Source organism: Triturus cristatus, chromosome 5_2 (assembly GCF_964204655.1).
Source record: "Triturus cristatus chromosome 5_2, aTriCri1.1, whole genome shotgun sequence".
Taxonomy (NCBI): domain Eukaryota; kingdom Metazoa; phylum Chordata; class Amphibia; order Caudata; family Salamandridae; genus Triturus; species Triturus cristatus.
The window spans coordinates 741,686,538-741,711,616 of record NC_140588.1 but is presented as its reverse complement, the minus strand read 5'-3'; the positions used below and the strand labels follow the sequence as shown (position 1 = coordinate 741,711,616).

Genomic DNA, 25,079 nt, shown 5'->3' with positions numbered 1-25,079 from the left:
CTGACAGCCAATCAGATCTCACGATGAGATGTGTGGTTAGGCTCTGCCCAGATATATATGTGATTTTACTTTTGATATTCTCAGGAACTACTGAACAGATTGACACCATTTAAGCAAAAGGCACATGCCTGACCTGAGGACTACCTCTTTGCCAAATTTCAAGTAATTCCGCTCAGCCGTTCGGGCTGTACCTTCGACTAAAGGTCCTATGGGAAAATGCATGGGGAAAACACGTTTTTCGACCCCCCATTTTTTCTCAGCCCCCGCTTGACGAATCACCCCGAGACTTTCAGGGTAGGAGCTGAGCGGTGCACCCCATTAGTTTTGAAAATTTCACGAAAATAAGTCAACCGGCGCCAAAGTTATTCAAAATAGATTTTTCAGATTTCCTATGGGAACTCAGTCCTAACTATAACTATCTACTGGCGATCGCCAGTAGATAATATATATATATATATATTCACTTAAAAAACCATAGGTTTCACACATGTTATAGTTAGGCGGATATTTCACTCTTAAAAAAACAATGAAATTCCCCCGTTATAGTTAGTTCAGATAACTATAACTCGCGCGCTCGCAATCCACTGCTCATGACGTCACATATTACATCACTCATGACATGGTCAGTGGCATCACTCATGACATCACTGATGACATCATCCTTGTGATAGAGTGGCGGTCGCGCGAGTTATAGTTATCTGAACTAACTATAATGGGGGAATTTCATTGGTTTTTTACGAGTGAAATATCCACCTAACTATAACATGTGTGAAACCTATGGTTTTTTAAGTGAATTTGCAAGGTTTTTTAAATGCTAATTCCCAACTATAACGTGTGTGAAACCTATGGTTTTTTCAGTGAATTTGTATGGTTTTTTAAATGCTAATTTATTTATGTATTATTGTTTTTTTACATTTATATTACAATAAACTACGTATCAAATTTTTTTTTTGGGGGGGGTTTCTCACCGTGCACGCACCCCCACGATTTAAAAAAAAACAAACATTTTTTTTTGCCTTTGGGGTCCTTCAGGGACCCCCTGACAAAGGCTAGGGGGTCAGGAACTCTCTACCCTGCCCCCTTTTCACGTTCGCCACCTTCCTTTTTCACTCTCGCACTGAAAACAAACAAAATGGCAGCCGACACTTCCTGATTTCGACCGATTCGAACGTTGACTAACATGTAACCACCAATCAGAATTACGCTTGCGCACGTTATGCTTTTAAATGCTATTTTCTCAGGAAATACTGAACAGATTTACACTAGACCTGCAAAAGGCACTTCCTTGACCTTATGGCTACCTCTCTGCCAAATTTCAAGTAATTCTGTTCAGCCGTTCAGGCTGTTGCTGTGTCTAAAGGTCCTATGGAAAAATGCATGGGGAAAACGCGTTTTGGGACCACCCTTTTTTCTCGGCCCCCGCTTGACGAATCACCCCGAGACTTTCAGAGTAGGAGCTGAACGGAGTGCCCCATTAGTTTTGAAAATTTCGCGAGGATTCGTCAACCGGCGCCAAAGTTATTCAAAATAGAATTTTGAGATTTCCTATGGAAACACGGTCCTAACTATAACTATCTACTGGCAACCGCCAGTAGATAATATATATATATATATATATATATATATGCAAATTCACTGAAAAAACCATAGGTTTCACACATGTTATAGTTAGCGGAAATTTTACTGATAAAAAACCAGTGAAATTCCCCCGTTATAGTTAGTACAGGCAACTATAACTCACGCGACCGCAATCCTCTGCTGATGCTAATACTGTATTTAGACACTTATTTGCCCATGTCTTCTTCCATACATTTTTAGCTATACATATATTACAAATATTTTTTTTTCATAAAGACACATATGTCATCAGCAGAAGATTGCGGTCGCGTGAGTTATAGTTGCCTGCACTAACTATAACGGGGGAATTTCACTGGTTTTTTATCAGTAAAATTTCCGCTAACTATAACATGTGTGAAACCTATGGTTTTTTCAGTGAATTTGCAAGGTTTTTTAAATGCTAATTCCTAACTATAACGTGTGTGAAACCTATGGTTTTTTCAGTGAATTTGTACGTTTTTTTAAATGCTAAGTTACTTGACGCCATTCGTGGCGTGCGCGCCCACTTAACGCAGTTCGTTCCGTGCGCGCACGGTGCGCTTCGCGCACCGTGCGCGCACAGTAAGCACGCGGTGCTTACTGTGCTTACGGTGCTTATAAGCCATGCACAAATGGTGCCCTTCGGGCACCATTTGCACACGGGGTGGAGAGAGTGTGGATAATTTTTTCTTTTATTATTTTTGTTAAAAATATTGTGGTTTTTCACACCTCTGATAAGCCATGCACAATTGGTGGCCTGCAGTCAACAAAAGCACAGGGGGTGGGGAGAGTGTGGATAGTGTTTTTTTTTTAACATTTTTTACCGTACGCGTACGGTAAGCGTAATCGGCGAAATTAGCGAAAAAATAAAAATGGCATTTTTGGCCTTCGGGGGTCTTGGGGGACTCCCTCATCATGGCTATGTGTGTGTGAGCTGTCAAAACAGCTCCTTTACATGTGTATTGGTTTTATTTAACAACCTAACTCTCAGTGCGAGAGAGAAAATGGCGGCCGCCGCTTCCTGGTTTCGGCCGATTCGAATGTTTACTAAGATCTAAGAGCCAATCAGAATCGCGCTCGCGCACGCAACCGTACGCGTATGGTAAGCTTACGGTAAGCGTACCGTAGGAGCGGAGCGTAGCGCCCCACCTATTTTGAGAAATTCGCGAGGATTCGTCGACCGGCGCCAAAGTTATTCAAAATAGAATGTTGCGGATTTCCTATGGAAAAGGGGTCCTAACTATAACTACCTACTGGCGACCGCCAGTAGGTAATATATATATAGCTTCTCCCCGTAAATGACACAGCAAGCTTAATTTAACAGACATTATCTGATTTTGGGGCCCAATGGAGGGCTTTTAATATATTTCCTGAAAACAATCACGACTTTCGGACCCACTGGAGGGTGTAATCATGCAGAATGGACTTCAAAGACCAGCTTGCTTTGTAAACAGTATGGGAGGCACACCTGAAGCCAATCAAAAGGTTTAAAACGCGCAGGGGATTTGCAGTCAGGGGCATGTGATTTCTGGACGTCAGTGATGGCCTCTGAGGAAAGAGGTGATGTACTCTGAAACGCGTAAGGCCACAGGATCACAATACGGAATCGGAAGCTGTCTGTTTTTGAAAATAAAGGATGTCTCCTTCTTGCTGTGGTGTGCGGCCTCAATTTGCTGGTGCAAATCTGTGGACATATATATATATATATATATTTACACACACACGCAAACACACACACACATAAGTATGTATGCATAGTTAATACCTACTGGTGGTCACCAGTAGCTAGTTATAGTTAGGACGTAGTTTTATTGGAAAAGCATTTTTTGATTTGCCAATAACTATGGCGCCATTTGATGAATTGTCTTAAAGTTTGCAGTGGGAGTCGAGTTGGATCCGTGAATCTGCCGAAAATTTTTAAAAAAACAGAAGCACGGTGTCCCGCGCTTCATTTAATTAGGCCCCAGGTAGGCCAGGTTCTGGGACCAATGTCAAGTAATAATGTGGGGGTTGTGTAGGTCCCCATTGCCCCGGGGGCTCGCCACCTCCCCGGGGCTAATACTAGGCTTGGCCGGTAAATTCGCGGAATTGCCCAAAATTATGCGTTCCTCGGCTTTGAGGAATTTTTTGCTTGTTCGTTTTCTCAAAATGCGTGTTCAAGAGATATTTCCCCCCGAGCACGCAAACAGCATGCGCGAACAGGAAAAGAGCATTGCGAACAAGCAATTCCGCGTGATCGCGAAATTTCTGCGTGGTCGCTGAGATTTTTTTACCATTTCGCGGAGCTTTGCATAGCGCGACTACGCAAATTCTGCCAACCCCTAGCTAATACTATAAAGTGTGGGGAAACATGCCCCCCTGCTGCCCCGGTGACCGCCACCTCCCCGGGCTAGAATACAACATGCCTGGCCAAAATCGGCCTTGGGAGGGGGCCATGCGGCCCGCCTCCCTTTTTATTTTAATAATAAAAAATGGGTCAGGCCCCGGGGGATGGGGTCCCCGAGGCCCAAAAGGATCAAGGGAAGTAGTGCCACACAGCCCCCCTTCTTAAAATATCAAATTAAACAGAAGCCGGCAACTCACCGGAGACCCCGCTCCCTTTCTCCACTACTCTGCAAATGTACCTCTTGGCAAGCTCTTGCTTGGGGGATGAAGACCCTTTGCTGCTGAGGGTTCTTAGGGGCCAACTAGCCCAACTGTTACCTCCAGTAAGCCCCACTGATTGCTGAGAGGTGGACAGAGGCCACGCCCCTTCTTCCACCACTCTGTAAAAGCGCCTCTTGTCAGTTTCAATTAATAAATTACCATCTGCCTATATTATATTTAATATCATTCTAAATAATTACTTTAAAAGATGCTATTTACCTCCTATTAAACTAACCGATAATGAGCAGAGTTTGTTTTGACTTACAGCCTAATTTAGATCTTGGTGGCACTCCAGCGGCTGTTTCAAGTACTCCACCGAGTTGATGGAGTCTCTCCCATTGTATTTAGATGTGTGCTGGTTCTGCTGGCTGAGTCGCCATCAAGTCAGTGCTATTCCACCGAGTCTATTTAGATGTCTCCATTGTGCTGCTGTTGCCCTAGTGGCGGTTTGCTGATGAAGCGACCCCTGGTGGAGTGGAGACTAGCAAGTACAACTTATATTCATGTCAATACACATATACATTGTGTTTGTCTCAAAAGCATATGTAGATAATGTTTTATGCCCCTTGTTGTTATATATTGCATGCCACATAAACAACATACACACACTATTGAATGCACACCTACAGGCACCACAAACACAACACCCACAACATCCAACATTTTTTTTTTAAAGTATCAATACAGGTGTATTTATTTTACCTCGATAAGTTGGAAAATGAACACTACTGCATTACACATTCAATATTGTATGTAAGAACAATGTGAAAATAGATGATGCTACAGCAATTGTCAAACACATGATTCACAGTAAGACATTTGTAAAAGTTGCTAACCTTAGAACCCTGCGAGAACAGAGCCGTTTAGCGTTGTGGTGGAGTCGGAGCTCCAAAGAAGGGACCTGGACGATGGGGTTCAAGATGGAAATGGAAGAGGAAAACAATAAAACAGTTGAATTCTTACCCAATTTCCTATGATTCCACCAACTCAAAGTAGCCACATTTTCCTCAATGGAAAGCCAAATCATGATTAGCTTGGTGGTCATCTTGGCTTGATTCCCGCCGACAGCCGCTTCTTCTTATGACGCCGGTAAGAATTCTTGGCAGAGTCTGCAGGACTCTGGCAGTCTTTTATCCACTGATTCTCCAAAATCTAAATAGAGTAGGCGAACCGCCAAGTAGGTGGACTGCCAAGTAGGTTGGTGGTGAGTCAGTGTGATGGCAAGACCATTACCTCCAAGATCTAAATCAGGCCCAAAGTGACTTAAAATTAGTTTTGGGAGAACACACTCCCAAATCAACATTTTTTTGTTGAAGTTTTAGGAAAATGACGATTGTTGCCTGGCCGTCCTCATTTTGTGCTTGATCTTATTGCAGCTTTTTGGGTCTGTGCGCACTGAGACACTGCTGTTCAGTGCCCAGTGCAGGTGCTCTGACCCATGAAACATGTCAAAATTGGCTACACTCCTAATTAGCATTTTTAACTTACATATATGCCCATAGTATATGGTGCTTGGTATATCCAGGGCATGTAATTTAAATGTCTCTAGTGGAATGTAGCACATAATACGTCTCCACTACAGTAACAATATAAAACATGACTGTAGGCCTGCCACCAGTAACCTGGCACTACAGGGTTATACTACAAATTTGACCTATCAAAATAACCCCTTTTGACTGGCATCTTTTTCAATATTTATACGTGATCCATAAGTAAGCCTTAAATGCCCATAAGGTAAGGTGCATGATAATTAAAAGTTAGGCGTGTAAAAGGTTAATGATAAAAATGTCCTTACAATTACAATGCCCTAAACGCTATTTTCACTGTAGCAGACCTAGCTGTTTCATAGGGAAGCACTGGGATGTGCTAATAAAGTTAATAAAGGTATCTGTACCTAGGAACCGAATAAAAAGTAGATTTTTTGACTTTTAAAAGTATTTATTACAAATTGAATTCATTGGTAAAGTCGGATTTGTAACAAATATTTTGCACACTGTACTTTTAAAAAGTACGCTTTTACCTGTCTAAAGGCTCTAGAAGCCCATTTGCATGCCACTGAGGAGCTGAATAGCTTCTTGATTAGGTGTGAATTGGCTCCCAGAGCTTAGACAAAGAGCTTGGGTGTGAGGAGGTGTCCTGTCCTGTTCCCCTGACAGGATGACCATCAGGCGACTGCCCAGAAACTTAGTTAACTTCAAAAGGGCCTGCCCTGTCACAGGCAGATGTAGCTCACAGCGGGGCCTGCCCCCCTCTATTGTCCCTCTAGCCAGCCAGCCACCAAACTCAGTGGAAGAGGAGCTGCCCCCAGACCTGGGACTACGTCAAAAAGCTGTGCCTCACCAGGTGAGGTGTAACAAGGAGAAATATCTTTATTTCTCCTTGTTTTTTCCTCTTTCTAAGTGCAGCACATATTGAACAAGGAATATGCCTCTCTGAATTGTTTTTGAGGAAGGTGTCCTTTCCTGCACACAAATAATCCTGCCTTAAAATGCAGGCACCGTTGCACCATGACACAAGGGTGACTAAGTTGGTGCTAGGGTGCCAAAAGTACGCCAGTGCTAGGAAAGATAGGAATGCACCGTGTAATTGTAAATGCAGTGCATTGCTACCCTTTACCTTTCTCACAGCACAACACATCAAGGTGGCTTGCTGCGTTGTGCTGCGTGAAAGAATGATAAATCTACCCCTAAATGTTCCTCTTTCAGTAACTGAATCATTTAAACAATTTTGATATCATACCCGGATTTCCAAAATATGGCTCTATTTTTAATCTGAGAGTAATTGATTTGGGAGTAGTTGATGAATTTTTGACTCAATGGTAATATTAATCTAAACCCAATTATCTTGCGATTAGCCTCACATTTTCTCCTTCACACAGAACGTGGCTGAACAGTTAACTATGCAGCACTTTGTCTGGTCAAATCATGGGTTAAATAGATTAAAACACTTTTAATGTATTGACAACATGAAGTTTGGTTCATGTATTTGATAGAGATTTTCCCAAACATGTTTGCACTCAGTTCTCAAATTGCTTGTGTTCTGCATGTGCATGGAGAGAATACAGAGAAGGATGAGCGGCCCAGAATTCCTGCTGTACAGTGGAGGGATATGAAAGGGAGCTAACTGTCCCCATGGTGGGGAAGCTCATGAAGGAACTGAGGCCCTTTCATTGTGATCTTCAAAAACAATTTGGGGGCGTGGTGCTTCCCCTCCTTCGTATAAAAGACCCCTCCTTAGCTAAAGGGTGCTAACGTTCTGAGCAGCTATCACTTCCATTAGCACTCAGCATACTGGGCTCAGCAAGTTATCCCAAGGAGTCCACGCATACTCTGGCACTCCAAGGATGAACACTCTCATCATACCCGGCAAGAGTGCAAAAAACTAGAAGCGGCTCCTCCGCCACATCCCCCCCACCTGCCAGCGGCCACAAATTTGAAAACTAAAAGTATAATAAACCCTAGTTTATTATTGTTTTATTTTTTCTCTTCAAGCGGAGGCTTGAAGGTGGGGCCAGGATGATGACAGGATGGAGGGGGGGTGTTGGGTTCAGTGAACTTGACGGTCTGGAAGGTCGTCTCAGGTAAACCTGGGCGTAGTTTGCGTAGTAGTGCTACGCGTAGCTATGCGAAGTGCATTTTGCACTTCACACACTACGCGTAGCTATGCGAACTGCATAGTGCGGTAGGGAAAGGCTGTTCGCACAGATTGCACAGTGCCGTATGCTTGTCCGCACTGTGCAATCATTGCAAGCGCCATCTTGCACAGTGCAAGCGTCATTTTCTGCCGCTCGAGTAGATTTGTACTCGAGGGGCTGCTTTCTCAATGCGGACTGGTAGTTTTTCATTTCGAGCGGTCGCGAGCATACGCGACCACTCGCAATGCCTGACCTCCCCGCATTGAGAATCTCTCTGGGAGGTTTGTTTTCCACTCTCGCGATCGGCAACTTGTTGTTGCTGATCGCGAATGAGGAAAAGGTCTCGCCGGGATGTTGATTTTGCTCGCTCATGGTCGCCAACTTCACGTTGAGGACTGCAAGCTAGCAAAAAATGCCCACTACGCTACGCGTTTTTGCACTGTGCTATGTGCAATTCGCATAGTGCGTAGTAGCGCAAACTACACACGCTCCGCAAGCTTAGCGTAGTACTATGCCCAGACTTAGTCTCAGGCCAGCCAAACAGTCATGCGCACTGAAGCTTTCTCCAAACCCAGCTGCATTGTCGAGTTGGAGAGGGCAGGCACAGGCTTAAAGTCTCACTGGGAGCGCAAATTATAGCCGCACAGGCCAATCCATGAAAGCAGCATCAGGACTGACCATGGTGCACTTTGGGGCCCTGTGCCTGCAGAAGAGAGGGCGCGATGCTGCGATGCAGCTGGTAAGTGTTTTTTTATTTTATTTTATTTTTGTCTCTCTGACTGTCCCCCTTTCCCCCGCCACTCTGTAAACACACTGGCTGCTACTGCTAGAAAGCACAATGACCTTTCAGCTTGAGCGACATCTGAAGGTGTTTTATAGACTGGGTGACCTGAGGTATGGATTAAGGTCAGAAACCATGCGCAGTGGTGGCCTTAACTGATGTTAAGCAACAGAAACCAATGACTGATTCAGAAACATTGGCCCTTAGCAGCACTATACCTCTTCGCCATGTAGAACGAAATGGTAGTGAGATTTACCAGGAGTTTCAAACGGTGCTTGTTCCTGGATCCGACCCCTCGCGATAAGAATATGAAAGGTCTAACTTGACATTTTTAGCCTCCAAAAACTGCTACCTAGCGTAGGGTTCCTTGGAAGTCACTGTAGTCTTCAGTAATATTTAGCATTCATTTAAAATCTCTGCACAAGTGTGGTGTGTGCTGTAGCATTCCAGGCTGAATCCCATAACATGCTCTTGTTTGTCTTTATCCACAGGGAGCCCTGTCACTGTAATGTATGCAGGACCGGACTGGGAACAGCAACCAGCCCTTGCTGATTGCTGCTTGACTGGCCCTGGGAGCGGGGTGGGGGGGGGGGGGGTGGTAGTAAAGAGCACAGCTCCTGCTTTAGTTACAGTTGGGCAATATTGCAGCACTGCTACAAAACCAGCCCTCAAGGCCAAAAAAACGGCCCCCATCTCTCCGGCCCACCTTGGAAATGCCCGGTAACCTCTACGGCCAGTCCGGCCCTGAATGCATGGCAGTATATTGTTTAACTGATTCATGAGACATGCTTGGCTCCCGAAGTGCAGTCTGGTGTGTTGCTTAGTGGCTACCCTGTGTAACAAACATCTAAGAGACTGTCCGTTTATAATTAGAGGTTGTGGGAACTGTTAGCTGTTGCCCGTGAGGCCCGGAAGGCTCTGGTCATATCACAGCGGGCTTGGTGCATTGCTTAGGCATGCTAGCGATGCCGAAGTATTTACAATGAATTGCCTTACTCTTCGTCAGTCGTCTGGACATCCTGGACATCAAAGGATTCCAGTGTAAGACGTTGGCTTGGGGATAGTGTCACACGGGATCCAAGAAAAAAGACGAAGTCATGACTCTAGCTGCCCTTCCATCGCTCTGTGACAACCCCTCAGTGTCACAGTGGGCTGCAGAGATCATGATCCGGATCATAAAACATTTATATTGGTGCTATTTCATGTCTTTAGTGCTAAGTTAAGACAGGGTTTGGTGTAAGCATCTTTTACTGCCATATTTTAAAACCAGGGCACTGTAGGTGGTAATGTGTGAATAGATTTTTTCTGCATATTTGTTGCATGGCATTTTGTTGTGTTTGGTGCTGCCTTATTGCAAGGTGATTCTGCTGTGCTGCAGTTGAATTGCTTTCGATCTTTTGTTGCATGCTCTTTCATCAATAGTACTTATACACGGCATTCCACAATTACCTGCTTCAACCCTGCCCATTGTCATTAGTTCTAATCCTATTTCTTAAAAAGTCAGGTAATCAAATCAAAAAGAGTTTTTGTCAGTAGAGCAAGTTGAAAATGTAAGGAAAATTTACACACAAATGCGATTACAGCCCAATTAAGAGATTTAAATGAAAATAATGCCAGCCAAATGTTATGTTACAGAACATGAAATTATAAAGGTGCAGAATAACCCTCATTCTTGCTACCCATATGCCCTGGGTGCGTGCCACCTTAGTAAACTCAGCACTCCTTATCTGGCTTTCTCTTCTCTTCTGGTGTTCGGCTGTTCTTGTCACCGACCAGTTTTGACATATTTACCAAGCTTATATTTTCAAACCTTGAATAGGTGGCACGCTTAGTTGTACCTCTTTGGGATTCAAATCTGTCACCTGCAGCTTCCTTACATATATCGGAAGCAGGCACATTAACCCACCCCACTATCTCCGTGGGTTGTGTAATCCTGAAGGACTATTCACACAATCTCGGCAGCAGCTGTTCTTCCCTTTAAGCTATTTTAAGATTGGAACCTGTTATCTTTCGAGGGGACATATTCAACTCACTGAGCTATATTACCCAGTTAAACTATATTTACGTAGAGCACACAGAAGCTTCCTGCTACAATAGTTTCTAATGGGTTCTCTGAGCCCCGAAGTATACACTGGTTGAATATTTAGGTTGTGGGCCCGCTGATGAAGTTACAGTACGTGTAGAACTCACTCAGTGTGAATTACCTTGCTGAGGGTTACAACATACGCCATTTTTGCTTACTCCGGGGCACTCATCTGCAGACCTGCAAACTCACACGGTGCCGCAGTGTGTTACACAATTTCGGCTCTCTTTACAAAGTCACCCGGTGAGGAGCCAAAATAACACGGTGACAGGCAAGAGGAGCTGGAAACCACTGGAAGTGTGGATTTCCAGCCCTTTTAGGAGACTGTAGGCAGCCGAAGTCCGAACAAAGGTGTTAACTCACCCCAGGACATCGGCTGCTGCCCCAGAAACCTTCGTTTTCTAGTTTTATTGGAGGAGAAATGAGATAGATGGGGGCCAACGGGCCCCAAACGGGTCCCACATGCAGTTTTCAGCATGAAGCCCCGCCCCCTACAAGGCCACACACCCTTCTCTCAAGGCAGATTTTATTTTCACGTTGACAGGACTGCATCAGCGATTTAAGCCTGGAGCCCTGTAAGTACATTTTCCACAGGGCTGTGAGCACCTTGGTTCTGAGATGCAAGTGTTTTTTGAGATCAGTGAAAATATCAGTACATGGGTGCGAGTGCACTCTATAACGAAGTGCACGGCCTTTGTTATCTATGTATAATCATGTGTGGGGTGCAGGGGCCAGGGGTAGAAGATCATTGTTAGAGATGGGTGAATAGTTCACCACTGGTATACAGGAAATTGAGTTGGAGATGCACTGGGGCACTCATTACTAGTTCCCCAGAGCGGTATCCTGGATTGGGGGCATATGGCTCGAGGTAACTACAAGTTTTCAGGTGTCTCTGGGCTTTGAATTATTGGTTCTTCAAGGTTGGGTCCCAGGAATTCGAGGCTTGGAGTACCCAGACCCGGACACCTCTGAGGAGCTGCGAGGGATCTGGGCAGCTACTGTGCCTGGCCACTACTCACCCTCATACTTCAGTATGAGGGTGCAGAAAAAGCTGCCCCTGAGTTAAGTTAGAGAATGTATGTCCTGCTACCACCCATGACTCCCTCCAAAGCCCTCTTTCTGGGCCAAGGGAAAAAAAAGACCCTTTATCATTTACCACCTGCTCCAAGCAGATGGATATGTTTGCCACTTTGGGCCCCATTAGTTCCCCTAGAAGGCGAAACAAGCTGTTAGAAATGGGGATCTCTAGTTGGTAGCGGCTGGTGCCGATGTCCAAATAGGGACCCTTCTTCCTAGGTCAGAGTAAGGGGCTACACTCTTTGATAACCCCTGCTCAACCCTGTGGTAACGTAGCACAAGCAGACAGGCCTATCTCAGAGGCAGTGTGTGAAGCATTTACGACCATACACAACAACGCAGTGAAGACACTACAAAGGGACACCACACAAATAACTATAGAAAAATAAGTATCTTTATGTAGGCTTAACACAAGGCTCAAAACGTGATCAAGAAACCACAATGCACATAATTACAGGTTCACTTCAAAAGCAATAGAGGCACTCAAAAAGCATGTGGAACGAACTTAGTTCGAGGCCGGGGTCCACGCGACCCGGTGATGCACAATGTACCTGAGATTTAAAGGGGCACAGCACGCAGCCTCACAAGGAAGCCGTGGAGATGACAGGCGGACTCGCAGCGCTCGCAGCGGCCATAGCTCCCCGCTGTAGAGGTCCGTGGCGTGCACTCACGATAATCCTGGGACGGGTCTTAAAGGCAGGCCCCCAGCGGCACCCGCAGGTGATAACAAGATCCTCGAAGTGGTGAATAGTGCGGGAACTCAGCGGCACAGCTTCTCAGCTGCAGCGGCCTGTGAGAAGTTGGCCTGATGTATGATGTCACTAGTTCTAGTGTACACCTTATATCAGTCCAAACAACCCTTATGGTGATTGGTTGTAAAGTCAACCTTATAGACCAGCTATCCTAGTGGTAGCATGGACAAGAGCAGTCTTAGGCTAAACTCTGAATGGCATGTGAAGCCAGCTGTGATACCATATTTAATCCCTTGAATACCAAATGAAAGGACACCACAACAGATATATATCAAAATAAAGTGTATTTATTCTAGACAAACCCTCAGCACTCTTTATGAGATTAGAGGTAAGTACAACACAGTCTTATTTAAGCATACATTAAGTCACACAGGTAAGTAATACAGTTAGGCCCAAGGGGCCACGCAAACCATATACTAAGTAAGTGGTATAAGGACCACTGTCACGGAAATAGGATAGGCCTAGGCCTAGGGAATCGCTGGGGCTACACTATACTACCAAAGGTTAGGAAGTGGGAGGCCCACGGGATCCAGGTGCAGAGTGGAAACACTCACGCGTAATGCGTACAATCGATAGAAATAGTACAGTTTTGAATTAAATAGATTTAGGACACTTCCGGAGTAGCTAGGAAGTCGAGACTGGAAAACTAGACACTAGGATAGTCACTACCCTGATGAGCACCGGAGTACCCAAGTTACCTAGCCCACAGGCTGCGGGTGCATAGGGGTGAAGTTGCGTCGGGTTTCGTCGTCGACTCCTATGGATGCCTGAAGAAAGATGCTGACAGGCAGTCAGTGAAGAGTGTCCGGTGGATCCCAAGGCTGGGATCAGGAAGAAAGGATACCTGCAAGCAGAGGGGACAGAGTCAAGGTCACTAGCCAGTGACCACGTGAAACCAGGAAGGAACCAGGCGATGTCGTGAAGATTGCAGGTGAAGGTGAAGCTTGTCGCTGCAGCAACGAGGACCAGGGAACGTCGAGGACGACCAGGACCAGGAGGCGAGCTGTCCCACGAAGGCTCTTGCTGTCGGCGGCGTCGAAGTTGGACTAGGACTCATCAAGCCTTGGCAAGCGGAACCCACGAAGAACGGAGGACTTGCTTCTGGTGCAGACCAGGAAGGTCTGGGGTGCTTCTCTTTTTCAAAGAAGCGGGAGCCAGTCTGGAGGAGCCAAACCAGCGCTGAAGATTGCAGGGTGCGTCGTCTCAAAGGCCACTAGCCAGCGGGCAAGCAACCGGACAGACGCGGCAAGCAGGAAAATGCAGAAGGGCCCCACGCAGGACTCGTGGAGTGTGGGGGGCTGGTCTTCGGTGCAGATGGTGCTTGGGGTTGGGGCTTCTCAATCCCCGGTGCACAACTTCGAGGGTGCCTCAGAAGCTGCGCTTGAAGATACTAGCCACTTTTCCCAGGTAGCCGGTCCCACGTCTCTCGTCGCCTCCACGGATCTCAGCACGGCTGTGGATGTGGATCAGGGTCGGAGAAGTCTGGAAGTCAAGGCTCTGAGCGGGCTCTGCAGTCGGTCCCTCGTAGAACTTTAGCAAAGCAAAGGGTAGTCTCTTGATGGTGCCTGTTTGCACAGGGTAGCCACTCCTTGGCCACAAGGGAGATTCTTCAGTCTTCTTCTTTCATCGAATGTCGAAGGTCCAGAGTTTCTGTTCAAGTTGCAGGTTCAGGATAATCTAAAGTCTTGAGGCCCAACTCCCACTCTTATACTAATCTGGGGGGCTGGGATACCTGCTAGGTCACGCCTTATGGGTGGGACCTGGGAGGGGGGTGGTTACACCCCCTTCCCTTTGTCCAGTTTCGCGCCAGGACTGGGGCTGGAGTGCCCCAGCACCGGTTTGAACTGGACTATGCACGGGACACCTTGTGTGCCCCAGGCATGTCTCATTCTATTCATCCCTCCCTGCCCCAATACACTAAGGCCTGTCTGGGGTGGTGCTAGCACCTCCCAAGGCAGGAAACCTATTGTCCAAGCCTCCCTTGCCGGGATCACTCCCAGCAGCAGGAGGTCAGACTCGTGTCTGTGGCAGCAGCATCCATTTTGTGATGCTGGGGCTCTGGTTAACTTTAACCGGGTAAGTAGGTTACAACATGTCTTCTCCCTCTAGAAGGGGGGGATAATATCCTCATCCCCAGAAATGGGATGGGGATATTATTCCAAAGTGTTAGACACCTTACACGACATGTTTTGATAAAGCCAAACCATAGTTACCATAACCGTTTAAGATTATAAGGCACTTTAAGAGTATATGGTAGGCTATATCACAGAACAGCTATAAGGACATGGTTCCAAAAGCTGCAGACAGGCTCAGCTCATGCTAGAGCACCATCTCACATGTTACCAAGCACTCTGCCTCCAGGATTGTTAAGGCCTGCCATAGGAGTGGCTGATAGGTACACATGTGTCTATATGTAAGTTAGGTATAGGAATACTATACCTAAGCAAGGGGTGATTACACGACCTTGCCCCAACTGAGTGATCAGCCAGTTGTGTCATAATGGAAGGCCAGGCCAGGGGTGGCATAATACATGCTGCAGCCCCTGGTAAGCCTAGGGTACACCTATGCCCTGGGTACCTAAGGTACACTGTACAGGGGCCAATAAGGTGATCCTATCCAATTGGGTTATGCACCTAAAGTACATAGTATTAATTTAGAGAGAGAACAGCAGGGCTGTGGGTCTGATTAGCAGGCCCACAGCCACATCTAAGTCGAAAACCAGTAAAGCAAAAGCAAAAAGTGGGGGTGAACATAGAAAGCAGACCCTACTCTCCTACACGGCCCACAACAGCGATAGCAATGATTCTTGTAGGACGGCAAATGCGGGCACTCAGCGGCACAGCTCCTCAGCTGCAGCGGCCCACAATAACGATAGCGATGATTGTCGTAGGACGGCCAAGGCGGGCTCTCAGCGGCAACAGCTCCTCAGCTGCGGCGGCCCACAATAGCGATCACGATGACTTTGGTAACACAGGCAGATGCTGGCTCTCAGCGGCAACAGCTACTCAGCTGTGGCGGCCCACAATAGCGATCACGATGACTTTGGTAACACAGGCAAATGCGGGATCTCAGCGGCAACAGCTCCTCAGCTGCGGCGGCCCACAATAGCGATCACGATGACTTTGGTATCACAGGCAAGTGCGGCACTCAGCGGCAACAGCTTCTCAGCTGCGGCAGCCCACAGTAGCGATGCGATGACTTTCAGCTCGAGTTCCCCGCAGTAGAACCAGAGGCACTGGAATTCTCAACAGAGGCCTCACCTGCGAGTACAATCCCTCTCAAAAAAGAATCCGGACGGCTGATGGGTAAAGTCTAATGTCCCTGAGACTTCAGCAGGAGGCAAGCTCAAATCAGGCCCTTGGGTAGTTGCTTCAGGAAGATGGATAAAAGTTTCAAAGTCCTTTCCCTCTCGTTACACGGACAGAGGTTCGTCTTGACATCCAGAAGTAACACACCATGTAGGGGTTTTAGCACACATCTTTATACCCCAAAAGTCTTTGTTCTCAAAAAGTCACAAATCACTGAATCCAACCAGAACCAGTTTGGTGTTGTCCTGGAGCACTTTATTTACGAGGCTACATCCTGCCTTTCAGCGAGAGGGGGTCTGCCATCAGAAGCACAGTGGGAGGTGGAGCCATCATTCACCTTGCCAGATCAAAGGGTCACCCCTCCCCATACTCCAACTGCAGATCTCTCTATTTAATCCAGGTCGGTCTCAGCCTGCCCTGATCTTCCAAAACCAGACAGCCAATACACATAACAGCAGAGCACACGGGAAGTTTTAAGCAAGAAAATACCTACTTCCCAAAAGTGGTAGTTTTAAACACAGAATATAGAAATATTCGTCACTAAAAGATGCCCTTTCATATTTGGAGCCCAGGAATACTAATTTCGACTTTCCTATCATGTTCCTTGGGTCAATTAGGATTATACCAATTCATACAGTCAATTTACAATAGGAAGCATTTGCGCTGTGGCACTGAATGGCAGTGGAACAGCACCCAGAGCATGTAACACCGGCAAATAGAGAGGAGACAAAAGCGAAAAATGGAAGGGAGACCCACGCCAATGGTACCAGGTCTAACACAAGCATTGGCATAGCCAATACGTCTCGCCTTTGGGACCTTATAAGCATTTAGCCATGCAATACTTGATGTTGTTGCACCAAGGATATTGTGCTGGATAACTAAACACTTATAAGGTCCCAAAGGCGAGACCTATTGGCTATGTCAGTGCTTGTTTTTATCTGGAAAGATTAGCACAGTAATCCTAATTACAGCAAAAACACCTCAGATCTAACTTGCTGCATAAGAACAAAAATGTGTATGTGTCTGTGGAGTAGAGAACCCCCACTTACCCAGCGTAAGTGGTGAGGTCTGGACCTGGGTGCCAGGGGCAGGAAAATCTGGTACCACTAAAACATTAACTAATTGTTTATGGGAGTCTTCTGTCTGCAGCTCTGCAGACAAAAAGCTCATAAATAACACTGTTAGGAAATACCGTGACAGAGGTGTGGAAGGTGGGCTTAAATGTACAGGGAAGGAAACAAAAATTAAAACTAAAATAAAATGACATGCAGACAACAGGGGAAAGTACAGAGGGGTGAACAAATTAAAAAAAAGTGAGAGAGAAAGATAAGCAAAAAGTAAGGGTAAGGCAAAAGAAGGGTAGGTGAGAGCAAAAATGAAAGAACTGGAGGGTGAAAGGAAGAATAGAATGATAAAATGAGGAAGAAAAAGTAAAATGTAGCATAAACGGGTGAATGGATAGGGTGAAAAGCTGGATAGATGGGTATGCGAATATATATCGATGGGTGGATGCTTGGAAGGATGAATATAGATGTTTGAATGGGTGGAATGTTGGATGGGTGGATGGAAAGGTGATGGGATGGCCAGATGAATGGATGACTAGATGGAAAGGTGAAAGGGCGGATGGATAGATAGATGTATTGACACCGTGAAAGGCTGAAGGGAAGTCTCTTAATAAGGGTAGGTTTGTTTGCTTCACGTGCGCAGTGCGCTTAGAGGTATAGCTCAAGTGGGGTGTATTTTATTTTTCTAGCTACTTCCCTTTGTAAGTGCGATGTGATTAACACCAGGATAGCCACTGGTGAACAGCAGAGGACTGCATGAAAATGCACGGTTCTTTAAGGAGTTTGCAAACACATTTTGGCATATATTGACGACAGACACTAAATGTTTAAATAAAAAAATAAAAAACTCAGGCTCATAGAAAGATGGAGCATAAAGCGCTAGTGCTTACAAGGCCAGATTTGTGTGTACTGCTTATGATTAGGCAAATACGTAACAATTTTGAAAAAAATAAAACAGACATTTTATATTAGACAAAGTAGCAATGCTTTCATAGTGAGCAAGCAGAAGCCAGATTGTGTGATTCCAGAAAAAGGGTAACATTTTCGGAGCAGGTTGTAAACATATTACCGCAACAACCACTGAATGTGAACAAGATGTGACATCAGCACACTGCGCAACAACATTGTTGTTAGTCAGCTGTCATGTGCAATGTTCATAAAAATGACAGGCCGTCCTCCTTTAGAATGTGCGCCATGACAGCTTATTCAGAACATAGTAAAAACTGTACTGCGTGGTTCCCAGACAAGGTGCTGTGATACAATCTGTTAGCCAATTTCAAGCATTTTGTGAAAAATGTTGACAGTAGAACAGTGTGAGACTCCTTCCAGTCGGGGTTGGAGTCAATATTTAAAGTGGATGCCTGAGGTTTCATGAGTCACTGGATGTGCACACCAGGGTCAGTAGTTACACGTTGATGCACAAATTAGCAAATATGCCCTCCATTACTACTCACACGGATATGTGAATAGGACAACCCCATGCTTTATAAATGCTTTGTGATGTCTGGTAACAACCTTTCATCCACTTTGTATGCCAGATAAAGTCTGCATCGAGCTGTTGAACGGTTACTAGCCCGTGCTATGAAACGGGGAAAAACATTTTTTTAAAGGAGCGTATTCTGTGCCTTTCGCCTCACTAATTTAGACATCCATTAAGTTAGGCCGATTTTATAATTGTTCTATTAGGTCAGCTTTGGAAAGTGAAAGCACGCATGAATGAACCTCCGCTATGTGTTCAAAGAAAGCCAGATAAATATAAAGCAAGCCCAGGAGTGGTGCATGCGTGCGTGCACGTGCGGTCTTCACTTTTTAGGCACTGCACTCGTGCTTGTGGTGCGCCCCTGCTCGCTCCTGCAAGGTGGATGCCGCCACAAGCACGAGTGCAGTGCTTGAGAATGAGCAGAGCGACGGCTAAAGGCCCTCCTAAGCAGCGCATGCACGCTGCGTAGGCGAGTCCTAAAAACATATAGAAGTGGTTGGTGTATTGCCGGGTCCTCATGCTTTTCTTCATTCTTGGGACAAACACTTGTATTCCTCATAATCCTGAGGGATATATTGGCTAACCCTGGGCATAGGACTACGCTATGCTCGCGTAGTTTGCGTAGTTTGCGCAACTACGCGCTACGCGAATTGCATGTAGCACATTGGAAAATCGCGCAGCGTAGCGTAGCAGGCATTTTTTGCTTGCTCACGGCCCTCAACATCAAGTTGGCGACCGCGAGCGAGCAAAATAACATCAAGGCGAGACTTTTTCCTCGTTCCCGATCAGCAACATCAAGTTGCCGATCGCGAGCGTGGAAAATAAACCTCCCGGAGAGATTCTCAACGCGGGGAGGTCAGATTTCTCATTGCGAGTGGTCGCTTATGCTCGCGACCGCTCACGATGAGAAACGACCAGTCCGTGTTGAGAAAGCTGCCGCTCGAGTACAAATCTACTTGAGTGGCAGGAAATGACCGCTTGCACTGTGAAAGATGCCGTTTGCAATGATTGCACAGTGCAGACAAGCATCCGGCACTGTGCAATCAGTGCGAACAGCATTTTGCACAGTGCACTACGCAGTTTACGTCGCTACGCGTAGCTTGCGTAGTGCAAAGTGCATTTCGCGTAGCTACGTGTAGCGCTACTACGCCCAGGCTTATTATTGGCCAGTATAGTAAAATCCAACCCTGATATTTCTCTGAAGAGTTAATGGAGATCTTAGGCCCCATAAGAACTCAGGGGATGCATGATTACTAGGATACAATTACATTCTGGAGGTTCAGGAATGAGGTACTTACAAGACTCTTTAGATAGCTCATGTTTTGGGGAAAGATGCCCACTAAATATCAAATTAACAATACTGATGGGACACAATATTGAAACAAAAATGTTGAGGGGTAAGTTAGTCTAGATATATGTACATATGCGGTACATATATCTTCAAGGTACGTAGATGTGGCGTTAGGAATAGTAAATCTGTACTTCCTCGTGTGCACTTACCTTTCGATATTTTGCACCGCTATACTCTGCCCTCAATATTAATAAGTAAGGATAGTGTTGGTGTCAATATTCAGTGTACAATCCTTGGAGAACACTACTGGATGCATCAAAAGACAGAAGTTCATTAAAAAAGGATTGCAGATTTCGCAATCCTGGTATCACTCTGATCTGAGTATAACGCATAAGAGGTACATTTGGAGTCATTTGTGAACGTTCAAGTAATATATATCAGTCCACTGAGCAAGCCATACCAGATGGGTTTATCGGTAATGCTGAGAGCACAGTAAACATCTCAGTACTTGGATGCCAGTGCGCACAGCAGGCCACCTCAGGGCAGCATTGTAACATGGCGACTGTTTCATTACTTGAACACATGCATTACGAAGGGCAGCACAGATGTGCTTTGAAAGAGCTCTGTGGTCTGGATGTATGCAGTGCATGAAGCCTCTCGGTGTCTCCGCACTAATATATTGAATGGTGCTTAACAGGGGTGGCTCCTCCATGTGGGCGTCGGAGCGTCGCCTCACTGCTTTCTCGAGAAGCAGAAAGGTAAAATGGTACAAATACAATTTTACATTTCTGCTTCTTGCACTGTGAGAAAGCAGAAGAAGGGTATGCCACGTTGGGGGCGGGGGCGGATGGGCCGGTGGTTTCATGCCGGTGCACCTCGGGACAGAGTGCTGTATGAGAGCTCCGTGGTTTATGGCAGGCCAGGACTGAGAGAATTCTCAGAGCTATTAGGCTGTTTCAGTGCTAAATTAGCCTTCTGTTCTGCAAACCATTGTGCGAATTCTACAAGCAGACACGTTAACATAATAACATGTTTTATGAAGGCAATCAAGTATACAGGAAAATACATTGCTCATATTTCAACTTTCATAAAGTCTTTGGCCCAGATGCCCTGTTACAGGACATTGGCTTTGCAGTATTGCATTGCACTGCGAATCCCAAAGGCTATCGGTTCGAAATTCAAGTATTTCCTATTGGAGTGTAAGGCATTTTTTGGAATAATTTATTTATAGTGATATGCAAAAAGATATAAAATTTTAGAAAACTCATGTGCCACTGTGAGTAATCACTTGAAATGCAATTCCATCATTTAGTGCTATATTGTAGAGTGAAATACATCCTCACATACATTTTTCACTTGAGGATGTATTTCATGCTAAATATTAGTGTGAAAAACAAAATTTTCCTCAAAAAACAATCGCTAGTGTTCTGGGTGTTCACGTGCTCCCATGCTATAATTTTGCCACAAACATCAGCAGAAATTTGTGACATGGCAACATTTTGAGCATTTTACATAGCAATTATAATGGGAAATTCCCTAAATTACAAAAATAATGCCAGTGTAATTTACATTTCAACAGGGCCTGCTTATTTATCGGACATGGCCATTGCTACATGCTACACTAAAAATGAAAATGGGGATGGAGTAGCAATGGCACATTTGTATGGTGTGGTTCCAGTCCTGCAATTGACTTCATTTACTCCTGACTGTATGCTGGTCGCTTTACCAGTGGTTGATCTTCTTCTCTCCCGACTCTCCCACAGCGTGTGAGCCCCATCAATAGGCAGTCACTGTTACACGTCACAGAGAACTCGTGTTCCCTACAATCAGATGTGCATTTGCTGCTAATTCTTTATACCACTCTGTGGTCTGGCTTAATGGCACAGCTAAGAGCACATGTATTGTTACCAATTCTTTAACACGTTTGTGTGTGCATATATATGATATTTCTATAGTGCAAACCTAGCCAAAAGGCAGCTGAGTGCTTTACCTGGTCAAAGGATAGGCTACATAGAATGGGGAGTGGCTCCCCCCCACAGGAGTACCAACCTGTCACCACATGCTGTTAGATGTTCAGTGTATCATTCCACCACCTTTGAAGTGTTTGCATTGCAATACATGAGGCCCTATTTTACATCTCTAATGTACAGTGAATCGCACACACATTGCATTCTTCATCTTATAGATGCACTATATATAAAAAGCGATCTTGTTTGCTTTGCTTTTTTCACTGTGAAACCAGCAGGCTTTTAACACATAAATTAGTCAGGACTCGGATTAGAAGCCAGGCCTATTGATTTTGTCAATGCTTAATGTGACCTGGAGACATTGTTAGTGTCTCCATGAATATGCGGGTGTTGAGTGAAATGATAAACCTTATCTCCCCCACACTCTGGAGTTCAAAGAGACTGTAGATGCAGGGAGAGGCAGCGGAAGATTGGCTAGTCCAAAATGTACAGCAGAGAAAGACTTGTTGGCAATGCAGTGACAATTAGAGGACAGAAGTGGAAGACAGGGAGGAAGATGAGGTGGGCAGAGGAAGGTGGACAAAGAAATTGAGAGAAAGAGTGCAGTTCATTGGCAAATATTAAGATAGGGAGAAAGAGAAACAAAAGAATTGGCTTGGGAATGATAGAGAGTGTACATCACAGTGAGATAGCAAGAGAAACATGGAGAAAAGAGAAACAAATGGAAAGAATTGGGAAAACAGAGTGAGTATGATATAAGGAGAGGGAGAAATGTAGAGAGGGAAAGAAATAAAGAGAGTTTGGGGGCATAGTCCGCTATTATTTGAAAATAACAGAAGCAATTAATGGCATTTCATTGTTTGAAACAATGACACCTCCCCCCATCCACCCCCAAGAAGACAAAGTTCATCTGCCCTGCTGGAAATGCAAACGCTGTCCCATTGCTGTGGAACACAAATGGGGCATCTGTGTTGGTTCTCCCACAGCCACGGTCTAGCGTAGCAATAACTGCCTCGCTGTCCTCTATAGGCTTCCATGATGCTGCGGCAGTGCATGTCAGTTGTGCTATCTGAATAGCCTCCTGCTGCACAAACCCTCTCGGTATCGAGCCTGACTGAGCCCCTGCTCTGAACCCCGTGGCCACTCGCCCACTCTTAAGCCTCAGGAACACCACAGCTCTCAGTGCAACGTCCCGGCGAATCCTCTCTAGATCCCAGGAGCTTAAAAATATCCTGAAGGGTTTTCCATCAGAACATCAACGGTGTAATATTTACCTGTCAAAATTATGACCAACATATTAACCACTATAATATCATGAATTTAATTATATATAGAGAACTATAGATTTACTATTCCTAACAACATATATGTGCTGTGATGATATACATACCTTCAAGGTATGTAGATGTGAAGTTAGGAAGAGCAAACCTCTATTTACCACTATGTACGTACGTTCTCTATATAGTGATAGTCACTATGTTTACAATTCTCTATTTTTCCACAATATGCTAGCTTGCAATCATGCCCTGTGAAATGTCTGTCTTTTCCACTCCTGCAAGCTATATGTCCCTCTCAGAAACTCCAGCTTCATGCGCTCTCTGACTGCCACCCTCCAACTCAGTCCCCGGTGAGCTGCCGGCATGGAGGGCTGGACCGAAGTCAGTCCTGGCGAAAATGTCCAAACCAGCCCCTCCCTGCAGAAGGCAGTGACTAAAATGGGGCAACTGGGGCATTGTTGGTTTATGGCAGCCCGTATCCTGCATCGCAGCGTGATAATGCCAGTGTGGCGGAATGACCATACATACTGCAATCTATGCATCTGGAGTCTATATGTACTGTGCAGAGCATGCACAATCTGCTTTCTACAGCATCTTCTCATCCAACAAGAACAGCTGGTATGATGATTATGTGGCACTGTGAGCCCAAACCAAATGCGCACCACATAAATGCGAAAAACATAACATCATAGCATAATGTATATAAAGGTGCGACTTTCATTGGGAATAAGCGACAGAGTGTCCCATACCTTCCCGTTACAGCATTCTTTCATGCTAGATGCTACTACTTGATACCTTAATCACAAGTGCCAAGAAGCAAATGTGTAAAGCTTTATCAACCCTTGTAAAACCACAGATAAATTAGATAATACGCCTAGTGATTATTCAGCCAGTAGTGAGTGCAATGAAGCGAATATATGAAACGATATTATATAACAAAGTATATTTACCATAATGCAGCATACCATCAAGTAAATCATTATAATATAAATGGAATGTACCATAAAATAACACATTTTAAGCAATTTAACCTGAAATTACTAAAGTATTACACGGCTGAAGTCATCATAAATACCATATTCCGGAACAAACTTTTATTTTACAGGTGATTCTAATCTAGAACTTGAATCCAAGTGCCTTTATTTGGGACAAGGAGCCCGTGTACATCGTTTAGAAAACTTTAAGCAATGTTCTGTGCCACATCTGCAGCCTGGCTACAACTTGGAAATTAGCCACAAGCAATTGCATTCCATTGCAAAACGTACATTGCCATACCACTCCGCGGTTTGCTTTGAGGAAGAGGCGGCAATTTCTTCAGACAGTTTCATATTATGCATGTGCTGTGCTCCTATCTAAAACATCTATACATTCCATTGAAAACAAAACCTGACGTGCGAAGGCAGGGGGTCACTATATTCATACTCTCACCCCCATCGTTAAAAAATATATTAAAGTAAATAAAAAGGTGTCGTGTGATAACTTTTTTAAGCATGTACGTTTACAAACAGCTTCCCTCTTACCTTGGAAGTCGGGTGTGCTTTGCAAGCCGCCCGCGCGCGTCTGTTCCTGCTCACACTCCCAGTCAGTGCGAGTTATTGGTAGCTTTCTTCACAGCTGGAAAGGAGCGGGAGTCCGCCGAGCAGCGAGCGCGGTTCGTGCCTGAGGGCTTAGAACAGTCAGAAACGCAGCGCATTTAGGGACTTGAAGTGCCTCCCCGCGGACACGCCCAGCACTGGAGAAGCTGCACGCGATAGTCTCTCCTCAAAGCTGATTGGAGGGGTGAGGCCGTGTGGCCGTAGCATGAAGAGCTGCGCTGGCTCACCGGCACCGGCGAACGCCGGTGTTATTGTTAGTGGTATCTAAATGAGTCCACATAGGGATTACTTCATGACAAGGAAGAATAAAAGGGAAAGTACTCAGACACTTTCAACAGCGCGCTTCGGAACGCGTAAACTAAACATCCGTGCTTAGCACAGAGTGCCGCCCAGACTGGTATTTTGCTGAGTCTGTCCCTGCATCCGGATAAATAATACAACAAGTAAGTAACACCTGCAATAAGCCAAGGCTATTGGCCTTTTTCAATGTTTGTTAGTTGCATAAGATAAATAAGCAACAACTATGGC

The 25,079-nt window shown here is 45.3% G+C and overlaps 1 protein-coding gene across 2 annotated transcripts in view; it reads right to left on the bottom strand.

Moving 5' to 3' along the window:
• CYSLTR1 (cysteinyl leukotriene receptor 1) overlaps positions 1-24,634 on the bottom strand; it is a 513,637-nt gene extending 489,003 nt beyond the window's left edge. The window contains exon 1 of one of the 2 annotated variants that reach the window (XR_014962202.1): positions 24,477-24,612. The gene's annotated coding sequence lies outside the window, so the exon portion shown is untranslated. Of the gene's footprint in view, positions 1-24,476 lie in introns of both variants that reach the window. The other variant, XM_085607846.1, reaches the window with a different exon arrangement.
• Positions 24,635-25,079: the final 445 nt, after the last annotated feature.